Consider the following 14,829-nt stretch of genomic DNA (forward strand, 5'->3'; position numbering starts at 1 on the left):
ATTTTTAACAAATTAATTAATTTATTTTTGGCTGTGCTGAGTGAGTCTTGATTACTGTGCGTGGGCTTTCTCTAGTGGCAGAAAGTGGGGGCTACTCTCTAGCTGTAGTGTGCAGGCTTCTCATTGCAGTGGCTTCTCTTATTCTGGAGCATGGGCTCTAGCGTGTGAGGGCTTCAGTGGTTGTGGTACACAAACTTAATTGCCCTGCAGCGTATGGAATCTTCCTGGACCAGGGATAGAACTTATGTTCCCTACATTGGCAGATGGACTCTCAACCACTTGGACCACCAGGGAAGTCCCTAATGCCTATATTTTAAAATTGAGGTATAGTTAATTTACAATATTGTGTTAATTTTTGAGGTACTTCCAAGTGATTCAGATATATGTGTTCTTTTTCATTATGGTTTATTATAAAATATTGAATACAGTTCCTTTTGTTACTAGGGAGGACCCTGCTGTTTATCCATTCTATATATAATGGTTTGTATCTGCTAATCCCAAACTCCCATTTCATCTCTCCCCTGCCCTACCCTACCCCCACTGGCAATCACAAGTCTGTTCTGTGGATTAATGATTATATTTTTATACTGTCTTATTATTTGATACGGTAAATTCCTTCAGCTTTTGTTTTGAGTTTCTTAGCTATTTGTGGCCTTTCAAACTTCTATAAATTTTAGAATTAGCTTGCCAAAATTACCTCTTGAAGTTATGATTTAGATGGTTATTATTCTATGAATCAGTTTGGGGAATATTAACATCAGTATATTATTAAATTGTCCAATCCATCAACATTGTATATCTCTCCATTTAATAGTGTCAAATACATCTTATATACCTTTGTTGATTCTATTCCTGGACACTCTTTTAATATTATTGTTAATGGTATCTTTCAAAATAATAAATTTTATTTTTATTGTTTGTGATAGTATATAGAAACAGAATTGATTTTGTTGTTGTCCTAATTTTTTAATCCAGTAACCTTACTCAACTCTCATTAATTTTAATAATATATCTTGTATATTCATTAAAATTTTCTACCTACACAGTCATATAATCTTTTTTTTATTTTTTATTTTTGGTTTGCTTGTTTGAAACCCTTATACTTTTTATTGCAATTTCTTATCTTATTGATCTGGCTAGAACCACGGTGCACAGGACTGAACTGAAATGGCAGTAAGTGAGATCTTTGTCTTATTCCCTATCTGAATGGGAGCACTTGCAATTAAAAAAAAATTGAATTTACTTATTTTATGGCTGTGCTGGTCTTTGTTACTGTACTTAGGCTTTCTCTAGTTGCAGAGAGAGGGGCTACTCTTCATTGTGGTGCAAGGACTCCTCATTGCCGTGACTTCTCTTGTTGCAGAGCATGGGCTCTAGGGCTTGTGGGCTTCAGTACTTGTGGCTCACAGGCTCTAGAGCACAGGATCGATAGTTGTGATGCATGGGCTTAGTTGCTCCATGGCATGTAGGATCTTCTCAGACCAGGGATCGAACCCGAGTCTCTTGCATTAGCAAGTGGATTCTTTACCACTGAGCCAACAGGGATGCCTGCAGTTTTACTATGAAGAATGTTTGGTATAGATTTTTGTCTCTAATAATCAAGAAAGTTTTATTCTGTTTCTACTTTGCAAAGAGGACACCGTGAAAGTGAATGAACTTAGAATTTTTGCAATGCCTTTTCTACTCTCTCCTGTCTTTTAATCCAATAATGTGGTAAATTACATCAATTATTATTTCCTAATATTAAATCAACTTTGCATTTCTGGGATTAATTCAACTTAGTCATAATGCATTATCCTTTTTCTAAGTTGCTGCATTCAGTTTGCTGATATTTTATTTAGGATTTTTATATATATTTTATGAGTAAAATAGGCTTGTAATTTTTTTCTGTCTTGAATTCATCTTGTTAGGTTTCAATATGAAAGAGTTATTCTAATATCACAAAATAAATTTGTAATTTTATTGCTTTTGTTGTATTGTCTGGAAGAGTTTGTGTAAAATTGGAAATGGTTAATATTAATAGAATTCATTGGTGACACTGGCCTGGAAGTTTAAATATTTAAAAAAATTTTGAGATAATTGTAGATTCGCATACAGTTGTGAGAAAGAATATAGAGAAATCTTATGTATCCTTTACCCAGTTTTCTCCAAAAGTAATATCTTGAAAAATCATAGTATAATCTTAAAACCAGGATCTTGACATTGATACAATTAAGACGAAACATTCCCATCACCGCAAGAATTTCCCATGTTGTCTTTCATAGCTACACCCAATTTATTCTCACCCTCATACCCTTTCTTAATGCTGGATGACCACTAATGAGTCCTTCATTCTGCCATGTCAGGAATGTAATATTCGTGGAATCATGTGTTCAGGATGCAGCCTTATGGAATAGGCCTTTTTAGTCAGCATAATTCTCTGGAGGTTCATTCAGGGCTCTTTTGTGTGTCTGTAGTTTGCTCCCCTGTTTTGCTGAGTAGTGTTTCATGGTGTGGATGTGCCACAGTTTGTGTTATGATTCACCCTCTGAATGAAGAACATCTCAGTTCTTTCCAGTTTGTGGCTGTTATGAATAAAGCTGTAATGAACATTTGTATGCCCCTTTTTTGTATGAGAAGATAAATCTTAATTTCTATGGGATAAATGCCCAGGAATGTAATTATTGGGTCATATGGGAGCTGAGTGCTGATTTTTAAAATAAAAACCTTGCTCAACTGTCTTCCGTTTTATGTGCCCATCTGTAATATATGAGTGATCCAGTTTTTCTGCATCCTCAGCAGTATTTGGCTTTGTCACTATTTTTTATTTTAGCAGCATAGTATTTAAGCAATTCTGCTATGTGTGTAGTGTTATTTCATTGTGGTTTCAATCTATATGTCTCTAATGGCTAACGGTGTTGAACATCTTTATTTTATTATATTTTATCCTAATTAGTTGAGATAATCGACAAAGGTAATTAAGATAATTATCAGATAATAAGATAACAGTTAATTGTTCATTAATTTTAATTGACATATAGTTGATGTACAGGCTTCCCAGGTGGTGCTAGCGGTAAAGAGCCTGCCTGCCAATGCAGGAGACGTAAGAGACTCAGGTTCCATCTGTAGGTCAGGAGGATCCCCTGGAGGAGGGCATGACAACCCACTCCAGTATTCTTGCCTGGAGAATCCCGTGGACAGAGGAGCTGTGGGGGCGAGCTATGGTCCATAGGGTCATAAAGAGTCATACGCAACTGAAGCGACTTGGCACAGATAGTTGATTTACAGTGTTGTGTTCATTTCAGGTGTACAGTAAAGTGATTCAGTTATACATATATATATATACGTGTATGTGTATATATACACACACACACACACACACACATATATTCTTTTTCAGATTCTTTTCCATTGTAGGTTGTTACAAGATATTGACTGTAATTCCCTGTGCTATACAGTAGGTCCATGTTATTTATCTATTTTATATATACTAGTGTGTATCTGTTAATCCCAAACTCCTAATTTATCCCTCCCCTCTTTTCCCCTTTGGTAACCATAATTTTTTTTTTTTAACATCTTTTCATGTACTTATTTACTATCTATGTATCATCTTGGTAAAATGAGTTTTGGAGTTTTAGAATTCATGTCCTGGGCCCATTTTCTAGTTGGTTGCTATTTTACTGTGGATTTTGATTGTTGTTTATAAGAAGAACAAAGTTAGTAGTCCTCTGTTGGATAGATCATTTGCTAGTATTTTATCCTAGTCTGAAGTTTATCCTTTCATTTTTTTAACAGGATTTTTCACAGAACACAAACATTTTAAATTTTGGTGAGCTCTAATTTATCAGATTTTTCTTTATGAAGCATGTCTTTGGTGTCAAGCCAAGAGCTCTTTGCCTAACTATAGCTCTTGAGTATTTTCTACTGTTTTTTCTTTAAAAGTTTTATAGCTTCATCTTTTACATTTAAGTTCATGATCTATTTTGAGTTAAATGTTTGATAAGATGTGAGATATAGGCTGAGGTTTTTTATTTTTTCGCCCATGGATATCTAGCTGCTCCAGCACCATTTGTTGAAAAGTCTCTTTCGTCCACTGAGCTGCTTTTGCACATTTGTCAAAAGTCAGTGATGAGTGCATTCCCAATTATGTTGCCTTATTGGAGAAGGAACTGGCAACCCACTCCAGTGTTCTTGCCTGGAGAATCCCAGGGACAGAGGAGCCTGGTGGGCTGCCGTCTATGGGGTCGCACAGAGTCGGACACGACTGAAGCGACTTAGCAGCAGCAGCAGCAGCAGCAGCAGCATTCCCGGTTATATCAGTCAGAGTCTAATCAGGAGACCAAGTCTACACCCATTTGAATGGCAGAAATTTATATAAAGAATTTCTTAGCTAGTATCAGGTGGTTGACTACTAAAAGAGATTTGAGGAGATTCTGTGGCATCCAAAAGTACCAAGTACCAAAAGCTGCTGATACTGTCCTGGAAGACTGGGCGATGGAAGAACTAGGACCGAGGAGGGAGGCCATATCTTATCCCTCCATGAAGATGAGATGCAAACCAGTGAGAGCATGGGTGCTACAGGAACACACAGACTGCTGGCGCTGAAGGAAATTGCTAGAGACAGTGAGCCACAGTGGGTTTGGCAGGTGGAGATGGTTGCCTGAGGTGCGGCTGGAGTTGCAGCAGAGGAGGCTGCTGGCAGTGGGAGTGTAATCTGAGGCCCTCTGGCCAGACTGTCACAAACGTGTACTCCAAGTGAGGAGACCATGGCCGGTGGTGGCCCTGAAAGTTCAGCTGGCCTGATGTGTGAGGATTGCTGAAGTAAGTACCAGCAAGTTTTCCACAATAGTCCTCTGGCTCCTGGGCTTAATGAAAAGGAAGGAGAAGTGGATTCCAAAAGGAAAGTCCCTCTTCCCACTGCTGTTTCAGAGTCTCCCAGAGCCCTCTAGAGAAAAGTGGAACATTGAGGCAGGTGGCCCAGGGGAAAGGCACGCAGAGCTCATTCAGCTCCAGCATTACGATGAAGAGGCTCATTCAGCTCCAGCATTACGATGAAGAGGAAGGAGGGTGGGTTGGGGTTGAGAGATAATCAGTTGATAACTGGCACACCAACTTGAGGGAAGGTGTATTGGGGTTCTCCAGAGAAATAGGACCAATAGAAGGTACCTATGGATGTGGGCAGGTATCTGTCTGTCTGAAAGGACTGGCTCACATGGCTGTGGAGGCTTGGCAAGTCTAAAATCTGTAGGGTAGGTGGCAGCTGGAGACCCAGGGATGAGTTTATGCTACAGTTTGGGTCCAAAGGCAGTCTGCTAGAAGAATTCTCTTTTCAGGGAGGTCATTTCCCTATTAAGACCTTCAACTGACTGGATGAGGTCCACCCACGCTATGGATGAAACTAAAACTGTTAAGCCCCCAAGTCGTGTCAGACTTCTTGCACCCCGTGGACTGTAGCCTGCCAGGCTCCTGTGTCCGTGGAATTCTCCAAGCAAGAACACTGGAGTAAGTCGCCATTTCCTCCTCCAGGGGATCTTCCCAACCCAGGGGTCGAACCCAAGTCTCCTGCATTGAAGTCAAATTCTTTACTGTCTGAGCCATCAGGGAAGTAATCTGTTTTACTTAAAGTTTACTGATTTAAATATTAATCTCATCAAAACACCTTAACATAAACATCTAGAATAATATTTGACCCAGTATGTGGGTACTGTGACCTAACCAAGCTGACACACAAAATTAACCATCACAAGAAGCATTCAGCATTTCACCATTAAAAGTGACATTAGCTGTAAGTTTATTAGCTGTAAGTTTTCTGTAAGTGCCTTTTTTCAGGTTGAGGAAGCTCCTTTCTGTTCCTGCTTTGCTGGGAGTTTTTAAAAAATTATGATTGGGTATGGATACTTATCAAATTAGTTTTCTGCTTCTCTTAACATGATCATATGATTTTCCTGTTTTTACTCTGTTATTGTAGTAAATTACATTGACTTTCAAATGTTAAGCCAATCTTGCAGTTTGGGATAAATTCTAGTTGGTCATGATGTATTATTTTATTTATGTATTATTGGATTGAAATTGTTAAAATGATGCTAAGGAAATTGGTATCTATGTTCTTGTTCTTGAGAGAGATGAGGCTGTTTTTTTGTTTTTTTTTTCTTTTGTCTCATTGGATGAGTTGGGAAGTATTCCCTCCTCTCCTATTTTCCTGGGAGAATTTTTGTAGAATTGGTACTGCTGCTGTTGCTGCTGCTGCTGCGTCGCTTCAGTCGCGTCCAACTCTGTGAGACCCCGTAGACGGCAGCCCACCAGGGTCCTCCGTCCCTGGGATTCTCCAGTCAAGAACACTGGAGTGGGTTGCCATTGCCTTCTCCAATGCATGAAAGTGAAAAGTGAAAGTGAAGCCGCTCGTTCGTGCCCGACTCTTATCGACCCCGTGGCAGAATGAACCAGTGAAACCATCTGGCCTAAAGTTCTCTTTGTGGGAAAGTTTCCATTTATGAATTAATTTTCTTCAATAGCTGTGGAGCTATACAGATTATTTCTTCTTGAGTGAGCTTTCGTTATTTGTCCTTTTGAAATTTGAGTGTCAGTTTGATTAGTGGAAGTATAAATATGAATTTCAAACTGTGGTGCTGGAGAAGATTCCTGAAAATCCCTTGGATAGCAAGGAGGTCAAACCAGTCAATATTAAGGGAGATCAACCCTGAATATTCACTGAAAGGACCGATGCTGAAGCTGAAGCTCCAGTATTTTGGTCATCCAATTCGAACAGACGACTCACTGGAAAAGTCCCTGATGCTGGGAAAGATTGAGGGCAGAAGGAGAAGAGGGTGTCAGAGGATGAGATGGCTGGACGGCATCACCAGTGCAATGAACATGAACTTGAGTGAGCTTCGGGAGATGGTGAGGGACAGGGAGGCCTGGCGAGCTGCAGTCTGTGGGGTCGCAGAGTCAGACATGACTGCGTGACTGCACAACATATAAATTTATATTGATATTTCCAATCCATATTTAAATTGTAGGACTTTAACTTCTGGAATTGATGTTTGTGTCTCTTGTGTGATAACACAAGTTTTCTGTAGTCTTTAATGTTGCTCTTTGATCCTGTTTTTAGCTCTGCAGGGGCAAATAAAATTATGAACTTACTGCCCCTGTTGTGCTTGGATTTGTGCATATGAAGTCGTTCTGGCCAATGAATTGTGAGGAGGAATAGAATTTTTTCACTTCCAGGCTAGAGCACTTAATTCCTGATTCCTGGCTTCAATTCTCTTTAGTCTAGCCTCAGCAGTTATGGAAATGAATTGAGATGGAGTGTTTTTAAAAATTATTTACTTGTAGTTTATTTTTAGCCACGCTGGATCTTGGTTGCTGCGCGGTCTCTTCTCTCGTTGTGGAGAGTAGGGGTTACTCTCTAGTTGCGGTGTGCCGGCTTCTCATTGTGGTGGCTTCTCTTGTCGTGGAGCGTGGGCTCTAGAGCACTCAGGCTTCAGTACTTGTGGCTCCCAGGCTCTAGAGCACAGGCTTAGCAGTTGTGGCCCGGGGGGTTAGTTGCTCCACGCCATGTAGAGTCCTCCCGGACTAGGGATCAAATCCGTGTATCCTGCATTGGCAGGTGGGTTCTTTACCACTGTGCCACCAGGGAAGCTCTGAGATGGAGTTTTTAATCAGACTGGGTCATTGAGAAACTGTAATGCACAGAGCATCCTAACAGCCCCCACTGGATGTAGGGAATGGGCAAGAAATAAATCTTTGTTGTTTCACGCCACTGAAGGTCCAAAGTTGATTATTAGTGCAGCAAAATCTCCTATCCGGATTGATACCATTTTTAATTTGCTTTATCTTGCTAAATGCATAAGATAGCTCAAAAATACAAATATTAAAAATAATATATTATTATAATATATACTATACATGTTATAATAGTAAATATTATTAGCAATGACTATTTAGTGAAGTTGAATATTTTTTTGCAGTTCTTTTAGCTTGGAAGGAAAGTTATGATCAACCTAGATAGCATATTCAAAAGCAGAGACATTACTTTGCCAACAAAGGTTCATCTAGTCAAGACTATGGTTTTTCCTGTGGTCATGTATGGATGTGAGAGTTGGACTGTGAAGAAGGCTGAGCACCGAAGAATTGATGCCTTTGAACTGTGGTGTTGGAGAAGACTCTTGAGAGTCCCTTGGACTGCAAGGAGATGCAACCAGTCCATTCTGAAGGAGATCAGCCCTGGGATTTCTTTGGAAGGAATGATGCTAAAGCTGAAACTCCAGTACTTTGGTCACCTCATGTGAAGAGTTGACTCATTGGAAAAGACTCTGATGCTGGGAGGGATTGGGGGCAGGAGGAGAAGGGGACGACAGAGGATAAGATGGCTGGATGGCATCACTGACTCGATGGACATGAGTCTCAATGAACTCCGGGAGTTGGTGATGGACAGGGAGGCCTGGCGTGCTGCGATTCATGGGGTCACAAAGAGTCGGACACGACTGAGCGACTGATCTGATCTGATCTGATCTTAGCTCTTAATCTGCCTACTAAGGATGAGCGAACTACTCATCCTTAAACTACCCATAGCAAACTACTATGTCCCGAAGTCCCTTGAATTTATTTTCTTTCTGTGATTGTGTTACCTATTTTATATTTTGCTGAGACATCTTTAAATCTTAGGCTTAAGATTTTTTGAATGTGGGTGATATGAGTTTGGTCTGCAGATGTGGTCTGCAGTTTGGTCTGCAGGACCTTTCTGTTCTTCTCAGCCTTAAAGCAACTTTCCTTGAGGTTCCCTGGGGCTGGGGTGGGGATGCTCAACTTCTAGTTCACCCTTAGCCTGAGAATATAACTCTTTGGGGCCCGAGCTTTCTATATGAGAATGTGTCCTAGCAGACTCCTTCCCGTTACCTATGAGGCTGTTGAAATGAAAGCCTGTTTACCTGGATAGACAAGTGCTCTCAAGAAGATAGCCTGACCACCCTGCTTCTGTCTCTGGGTTGACTTTTACTTTTTCATGCTCTTCTCACCTACTTGGTGTTTAGGAAGATGTTCTCCTTTGAGAATTGTTTATCTAGCATTGTTAATGGTAGAATTGTCTGAGTGTTTGAATCTGCCATATGCTTAGGAAGGAAAGTCTGACGATTGGCTCTGAGGTAGGAATTGATGAGGCATTTATGTGGTGGTGGTTGGGCCATAGGAATGATTCCACTGCCTTTCCATCAGCCTTCATCTGCTTTGTTTTTCTTTCTTCAAGTTGCATGCATAAGGATAAGGTAGGCTCAGCTCTGTCGTCATTGCTTTTACCTGGGGGATGAGTGCTTCCATTCACGGTGCCCCCATTCACCAAAGACAAGAGTCCTTCTTGTCCTCACCTGACCCAAAGGGAGCAAGAGTGCTCTCTGCTGTGCACCTGTGTGACTCACTAGTGGATGTCGATGTTAGATTTCTCTTAATACAAAAGTGGTGTGCATAGCTCCTTGCAGAAATTTTAGAAAATGGAAATAAATGTATAAAAGAAGATTAGCCTGCATATTATCCCAGAATTCAGTGATAAACATTTGGGTCCATTACCTCTCTAGTATTCTTTTATCAAGGTGATAATATACAGCATGAGTTGTTGTTGTTGTTTTTTTTTAATATCCTGAAACAACAGTAATGTGGTTAACTAGCAGTATATCAGCTAGTGCTGATTCAGATTGTCCTTGGGTTTTCAGAAAGCCTGACCAGTGTGTGCAAAGGGCTGTGGCTCCTTTTAGGATTTCCTTGGGGTATCATGAGTCACACTCTCTTATCCCGTAGGGCTATTGAAAGTCTCCCTGTCCTTGGCCGATCTGGGGGTGCATTCTGCCCTTTGTGCACTGAGGGGGCACTGGTGGTTGTCACTTGCCATCCTCCTTCCTGGGCTGCTCAGGACACTGTCCAGCAGTTCTTCTGGCCACTGCTGACCAATAGCTCCTCTCTGGTAACTGGGTTCATGCTGGCAGAAAATTCGGGCTTGAAGGGATGAACTCTGATGGCCAGTGGCCTTGGAGAAATGGGAGCTAAGGAAACAAACTCATTTTCTGTGAACATGTAAAAATAGTACCTTTGTACACATAAAGATAATACCCATCTAGACTTGAGAATAATATAATGTACTATTTCATCAAATTTAGTTTCTAAAACTTGGATACTAATTTTTAAAATGGAAGTACAGTTGATTTACAATGTTTCAGGTATATAGCAGAGTGATTCAGTTATATATATATACATATATACTTTTATTATTGGGGTATAATTGCTTTACCATGTTGTGTTAGTTTCTGCCTTACAACAAAGTGAATCAGCTATATGTATACATATATCCCCTCCTTCTTGAACCTCTGTCCCACATTCCAATATATACATGTACTTAAAATATATATATATAAATCTTTTTCAGATTCTTTTCCATTATAGGTTATTACAAGATATTGAATATAGTTCCCTGTGCTATATACTAGGTCATTTGTTGTTCAGTTGCTCAGTCATGTCTGACTCTTTGCTACCCCGTCTGACTCTGGCGACTGCAGCACACCAGGCTTCCCTGTCCATCAACAATGCCTGGAGTTTGCTCAAACTCCTGTCCATTGAGTCGGTGATGCCATCCAACCACCTCATCCTCCGTTGTCCCCTTCTCCTCCTGCCCTCAATCCTTCCCAGCATCAGGGTCTTTTCCAATGAGTCAGCCCTTTGCATAAGGTGGCCAAAGTATTGGAGCTTCAGTCTGAGCATTAGTCCTTCCAATGAATATTCAGGACTGATTTCCTTTAGGATTGACTAGTTTGATTTCCTTGCAGTCCAAGGGACTCTCAAGAGTCTTCTCCAACACCACAGTTCAAAAGCATCAATTCTTTGGCACTCAGCTTTCTTTATGGTCCAACTCTCACATCCATACATGACTATTGGAAAAACCATAGCCTTGACTGTACAGACCTTTTTCGGTAAAGTAATGTCTCTGGTTTTTAATATGCTGTCTAGGTTGGTCATAGCTTTTCTTCCAAGGAGCAAGCATCTTTTAAATTCATGGCTGCAGTCACCATCTTCAGTGATTCTAGAGCCCAAGAAAATAAAGTCTGTCACTGTTTCCATTTCTCCCCAGTGTATTTGCTATGAAGTAATGTGACCAGATGCCATGATCTTAGTTTTTTGAATGTTGAGATTTAAGCCAACTTTTTCACTCTCCTCTTTCACCTTCATCAGGATGCTCTTTAGTTCCTATGGACTGTAGCCCACCAGGCTTCTCTGTCCATGGGAATTCTATATCTGTGATTTTATTTCTATTTTGTAAATATGTTTATTTGTATCATTATTTTATATTCCACATATAAACAATATCATATGATATTTATTTTTGTCTTCCTTATTATGATAATCTATGATGATTCATGATAATGAATTATTATTTCATTCTTCTTTATGACTGAGTAGCATTGGAGAAGGAAATGGCATCCCACTCCAGTATTCTTGCCTGGAGAATCCCAGGGATGGGGGAGCCTGGTGAGCTGGCAGAGTCAGACATGACTGAAGCGGCTTAGCAGCAACAGCAGTATTCCATTATATATAGGTACCATATCTTCTTTTTCTAATTTTAATTTTTTAAATTTATTTTTTAATTGAAGGATAATTGCTTTACAGAATTTTGTTTCCTGTCAAACATCAACATGATTCAGTCATAGGTATACATATAACCCCTCCCTTTTGAGCCTCTCTCCCATCTCCCTCCCCATTCCACCTCTCAAGGTTGATACAGAACCCTTGTTTGAGTTCCTTGAGTCATACAGCAAATTCCCACAGCCATCTATTTTATATATGGCAATGCAAGTTTCCATGTTACTCTCTCTGTACATCTTACCCTCTCCATTCCCTGCCGCTGTGTCCAAAAGTCTGTTCTCTATGTCTGTTTCTCCACTGCTGCCCTACAAATAAATTAATCATTACCATCTTTCTAGATTCCATATATATGCATTAGTATATGATATTTATCTTTCTGACTCACTTTACTCTGTGTAATAGGCTCTAGGTTCATCCACTTCATTAGAACTAACTTAAATGCCTTTCTTTTTATGGCTAAGTCATATTCCATTGTATATATGTACCACAGCTTCTTTATCCATTCATCTGTGGATGGACATTTAGGTTGCTACCATGATCTAGCTATTGTAAATAGTGCTGCAATTAACACTGGAGTACATGTGTCTTTTTCAGTTTTGGTTTCCTCAGAGTGTATGCCTAGGAGTGGGATTGCTGGGTCACATGGTGGTTTTCTTCCTAGTTTTTTAAGGAATCTCCATACCATCTTCCATCTCCATTCCCACCAATGGTGCAAGAGGGTTCCCTTTTCTCCACACCCTCTCTAGCACTTATTGTTTGTAGACTTTTTGATGTTGGCCATTCTGACTGGGGTGAAGTGGTATCTCATTGTAGTTTTGATTTGCATTTCTCTAATAATGAGCAAGGTTGAGCATCTTTTCATGTGTTTGTTAGCCATCTGTATGTCTTCTTTGTCCATTCATCTGCTGATGGACATTCAGGTTGCTTCCATGTCTTGTCTACTGTAAATAGTGCTGCTGTGAACATTGGGGTTAATATTAATTTTAGATTCAGGCATAGCCAGCCCTGGCTATTGAAGAATTGTGGCTCTGGGATCACCTTCTAGCCACCATCCAATTTCTTTGAGGGCCCACTGACCCCTTGCATATGGGGGTATTTAGACCCCAGGCCTGTTGGTCTTCTCTTTTCACTCCATACCTGCCACTAGGGCTTGCATACCCTCTACTTCTCAGTTCTCTTTCTCCTGTACTCCCCTACCTCCTGGCACCAATTCTCATCTTTGTTTGAATATGTCCCCACTGCACGCTGTGCAGTCCAAGCTTGTTTGGACACCCCTTGCCTACCTGGCTTCTGCCCCTATAACCCCTGATAGAAGCTTCTCTCTGGTCCTCAGAGTCCCAGGGTTTTGTGCTCAGAGGAAGGGATCTGTGCAGGACCATCTGTCAGTTTCTGCCCACCTCCTGTAGGGGCATCTGCCTTCTCTGTCTTTCCTCTGACAACCCTTCCTCACTCCCTGAAGACAGCCTTGTCTTGAGCAGAGTGCTCCCAGGCTCCAGGTAGCTGGATGTGCGAGCCGTGAGGCATCTGAGTCCTGGATGCAGACTAGCAGAAGACTCACTGCTCTTGGCAGCCTCTCTCTTTCCTTCACTTAACCTGGACACTCTGTGGCCCCAGTGCCCGGCTGGGAAGAAGATGCTTCCCAGAGCCCAGTGGATGCTCTCTGTTGCCACAACATGGCACTCCACCATACAGTCGCCGGCCTTGCTGTGCTGTGACCACCCCTCGCAGAGCTGTTGTGCCTGCGGTCGGTGCCATTGTTCTCCACTCCTCTCTCGTGTCAGCCCTTTGCTGTTCCTGTTTGCAGGCAGGCTCTCACCCCCCACTGTTCTTCACTCAGGACTTCCTGTTGACTTCCGTATCTGGAGAAGGGATAGGCTACCCACTCCAGTATTTTTGGGCTTCTCTTGCGGCTCAGCTGGTAAAGAATCTGCCTACAATGCGGGAGACCTGGGTTTGATCCCTGGGTTGGGAAGATTCCCTGGAGAAAGGAAAGGCTTCCTGCTCTAGTATTCTGGCATGGAGAATTCCATGGACTATATAGTCCACGGGGTTGCAAAGAGTTGGACATGACTGAGTGACTTTCACTTTCTTCAAAAGAGCTCTTCCTCACCAAGCCCCCTGCAGGTCCCTCAGTGATCTGTGTGCCAGTGGTTCCTCTTGGGTCCATTTAACTCTTTATAGACTGTGGGCTACACGTGGGCCAGACCTCGGTACAGAGATGGTTCTTGGAAGATGTTGGTTGAACAAGAGAGGGAATACATTGTGAAGGCTGTGGAGGTGTTCTGGCTGTGGGTAGAGCTGGCAAGCCTGCCCTCCTCCTCCATCTCCCAGACTTGGAAATGTGGAGCCTGGGACCAAGTGCTTTGCTATCTCTGAGTGGCCTCCTTTCAGCCTGGTTAGGAGGGAATGTGTGAATACTGGGTAGGATAGAAGTTTCTCTCAGCTGTTTGGGGTGGGTCTGATGGTGGGCTTCAGCTTTGCTGTCCCAGCACACCCCCAGTCTCAATACCTGGCATCCTGGGGATTGTGAGCCTGAAGGAGAAATCCAGAGTGTGTGCGGTGATAAGCCCAGCCTCTGTGGGCAGTGAGCAAGCCGACTGCTGCTGTCTGCTTTTGATCAAGAGTTTTTGGGTTCTAATGATATACACTTTCTCTTGCTTAGGGGGACTGGCCAGACCCCAAATCTTCAGGAAGAGTCTGGGCAGTCGTCTCTTTGAGACAGAAGTTCATGCAGAGCAGAGCCCCTAGTGTGTGTGGCCTGTGCCCCTTGGGATCTGCATAGAAGTGAATCTGGAGCAGCTGGGGTTCCATATTTTTGTCAAGGTGGGTATTGAAAGGAGTAGGTTTACTGGTTAAGAGCATGTGTTTGGCCCTTGAAGACTTGAATTTGAATCCTGGCTCTGTTGTTCTGAGCCTCATTTTTTCTTTGTTTATAAAATAGAGATGATAATAGTACCTCCTGCCTTGTTGGGTGTGGTAAGGTTTAAAGACAGATGCTTATTAAGTGCTTATCACAGGGCTGGGCACAAAGCAGTTTACTTCCTCAGGAGGGTGGGGAGCAACATCCTGCTTGTGTGATTATGATAGTTAATTTTGTGTCAACTTAGCTAGGCTGTGGTTCCCAGATACTTAGTCAAACACTCTTCTAGATGTTTCTGTGTATTTTTTTTTCAGTGAGATTAACTTTGTAAATATTTATTTGGCTGCTTTTTGGGTCTTATTTGCTGCACG

Source organism: Bos javanicus, chromosome 7, assembly GCF_032452875.1.
Source record: "Bos javanicus breed banteng chromosome 7, ARS-OSU_banteng_1.0, whole genome shotgun sequence".
NCBI classification, from domain to species: Eukaryota; Metazoa; Chordata; class Mammalia; order Artiodactyla; family Bovidae; genus Bos; species Bos javanicus.